Raw genomic sequence first — 3,508 nt, 5'->3', positions numbered from 1 at the left:
AATTTTATTGGAATTCCACGTGAAAGACCAACACAAAGTGGTGTACACGTGAGAAGTGGAACGAAAATCATACATGATTCCAAACATTTTTTACAAATAAATAACTGCAAAGTGGGGTGTGCGTAATTATTCAGCCCCCTTTGGTCTGAGTGCAGTCAGTTGCCCATAGACATTGCCTGATGAGTGCTAATGACTAAATAGAGTGCACCTGTGTGTAATCTAATGTCAGTACAAATACAGCTGCTCTATGACGTGTCAGAGGTTGTCTAAGAGAAATTTGGGAGCAATGACAGCATGAAGTCCAAAGAACACACCAGACAGGTCAGGGATAAAGTTATTGAGAAACCTAAAGCAGGCTTAGGCTACAAAAAGATTTCCCAACCTTGAAAATCCCACGGAGCACTGTTCAATCAATCATTCAGAAATGAAAGGAGTATGGCACAAGTATAAACCTACCAAGACAAGGCCGTCCACCTAAACTCACAGGCCGAACAAGGAGAGCGCTGATCGGAAATGCAGCCAAGAGGCCCATGGTGACTCTGGACGAGCTGCAGAGATCTACAGCTCAGGTGGGGGAATCTGTCCATAGGACAACTATTAGTCGTGCACTGAACAAAGTTGGCCTTTATGGAAGAGCGGCAAGAAGAAAGCCATTGTTAACAGAAAACCATAAGAAGTCCCGTTTGCAGTTTGCCACAAGCCATGTGGGGGACACAGCAAACATGTGGAAGAAGGTGCTCTGGTCAGATGAGACCAAAATGGAACTTTTTGGCCAAAATGCAAAATGCTATGTGTGGCGGAAAACTAACACTGCACATCACTCTGAACACACCATCCCCACTGTCAAACATGGTGGTGGCATCATCATGCTCTGGGGGTGCTTCTCTTCAGCAGGGACAAGGAAGCTGGTCAGAGTTGATGGGAAGATGGATGGAGCCAAATACAGGGCAATCTTGGAAGAAAACCTCTTGGAGTCTGCAAAAGACTTGAGACTGGGGCCGAGGTTCACCTTCCAGCAGGACAACGACCCTAAACATAAAGCCAGGGCAACAATGGAGTGGTTTAAAACAAAACATATCCATGTGTTAGAATGGCCCAGTCAAAGTCCAGATCTAAATCCAAACGAGAATCTGTGGCAAGATCTGAAAACTGCTGTTCACAAAGGCTGTCCATCTAATCTGACTGAGCTGGAGCTGTTTTGCAAAGAAGAATGGGCAAAGATTTCAGTCTCTAGATGTGCAAAGCTGGTAGAGACATACCCTAAAAGACTGGCAGCTGTAACTGCAGCAAAAGGTGGTTCTACAAAGTATTGACTCAGGGGGCTGAATAATTACGCACACCCCACTTTTCAGTTATTTATTTGTAAAAATAAATAACCGAATCATGTATGATTTTCGTTCCGCTTGTGTACACCACTTTGTGTTGCTCTTTCACGTGGAATTCCAATAAAACTGATTCATGTTTGTGGCTGTAATGTGACAAAATGTGGAAAAGTTCAAGGGGGCCGAATACTTTTGCAAGCCACTATATTTAAAACAAAATCACTATAATTTCTGAAGAGTGCACAGAGCACTTATCCAGTTTAAAATAATATCTTGTATTGTATACAGTTACATACTTTTGCCATGGAAAAAATAGAATTTCTGTAAGTTTAGCAGCTTATTGATCAGTGTATACATGGGTATGTATGTGTGTATACACGTGTGTACATGTGACGATGTACTGCAATAAACGAGCACATAAAATAGGGCATCCCTTCCTAAACCACTTATCAGCACACACACAGATATGCTCCAGTGGGATCTTTTCTTCCTGCTTCCTGTTGCTCAATAATTCAGTCGGTCCAGAGTGGAGGCTATAGTTTCCAACCATGAGAAGATGTGTTCGAGTGTGTATCCGCACGAACAGATGGGGCCATTAGTATCAATGCTGTTTTTGACGGCATTTAGCTTGTAAGTGCACGTATTGATTTTACGAGCTTATTGACGTCCATTTTTCCATTTGTACAGTAAACAGCGGATAAAAGCGAGAAAGAAAAAAAAGGAGAGGGAAACCGCTGGCTTTTGAAGCATGTGGTCCCCCTCACTCTCTGTCCCAGTAATGGCTTATTGAATTAGGACAGCAAATATTTTTAGTCGCCACCACCGGCTGTGAGAAAACGTAGCCTGAATTACAGTAAATGGTAAACTTGCTGTCTGTTGACACGTTTCATGTGAGACTGGGATGCACACACACACACATGCACACAAAGCGAAGAAACCTCTGCTGGCTGTAGTAAGCACCCAGTTTCCTCCCTTAGTCCATCATTGCATCAGGGCCTTTGATGTGCCTCAGTGCTTGGCCGAGAGTCCCCATCAGCTAAGAGTTTATCTGCTGGGCTTGCAGCTCGCTGGTTTGAAGCTGTTGGCCTTGCATATGTTGAAGATGAGAAATTAGGAGCGATTACACTAAGAAAGATGGGGAATGGGGGTGAGTATGGGGAAGGCTCGAAGAGCAAAAAAGAAAGAAAAAGACTTAAGAGAGGGAGTGAGTATTTCAGATAATTTCCCATGTAGGGGATATTAGCAAGCTTGTGGGTGCATTTATTTCAGAAAGTGCCTCTCCGTGCATTTAAAATTCAAAGCTACAAAAGCACTGAGAAGAGTTATAAATATCTACCAATCATCTGAAAACTTAAAACTACTGATAACTGAAGAAAATAACAGTGATTATCTCATTATAGTGCAAGGTTACGCTGGGATATATTGGATCCTGGCATCCATGCGGATGTTAATTTGTCACTTGCCACCCCTGCACAATAGCAGCGATCTCCCCAGCAATGCAAAAACTGCTCAGGAACAGCTCAAGGAACCCAGCAAAGAGACCAGGATGTTCAACCAGAATACCAAATCCACATATTTAAACTGGATTGAGCATCCGTTGGATTATATCTAACAATGCTTTACCTGTGAAACCACAGAATTCAAATGATCTGCTGTCAACGTCTTGGTTCCCCTCCCCCCGTCCAAACCTTACAGACCACACAAGATGGGACCTTGGCAAAATTAAGCAGGTGGTTTTTTAAATGTTGTGCCTGATTAGTGCATTTTTCCCTATTCTCTTAGTTGTTTTCCCCATGACAACAGGCTAATTTTCTTATCCAACAAAGCCTCCTTTCTCTTCATTGAACTAATTGTTATCTTGAGACGGCCACTGACAAGGCGATGGCAGCGGCGGTGGAAAGAAATGTGCAAACACACTGGAAGATGATGGTTCTTCATGTCTGGCAAACACCACTCAGGAGTCAGATTAATTCAAAACATAAACATGACTGTTTTTAGCGGCGCTGAATTCTCCTACAGTCCACAAACATGATTCATGGAGGTCCTGGTGGATCTTTAAACTTTCTGTAAATGTTCAACTAGCTGCCTTCCATTTCCAGGTACAACCTCTAGCATCCATTTTCTTCCATTTATCCAATTCTAATTTGTTTTCATTTTATTTTGAAACTTCTATTCTATCATGCATT

This window comes from Mchenga conophoros, linkage group LG15, assembly GCF_057382185.1.
Source record: "Mchenga conophoros isolate Kocher_MC1m ecotype Shallow Benthic linkage group LG15, M_conophoros_male_GT1.1, whole genome shotgun sequence".
NCBI classification, from domain to species: domain Eukaryota; kingdom Metazoa; phylum Chordata; class Actinopteri; order Cichliformes; family Cichlidae; genus Mchenga; species Mchenga conophoros.
This window is presented reverse-complemented; position numbering follows the sequence as displayed.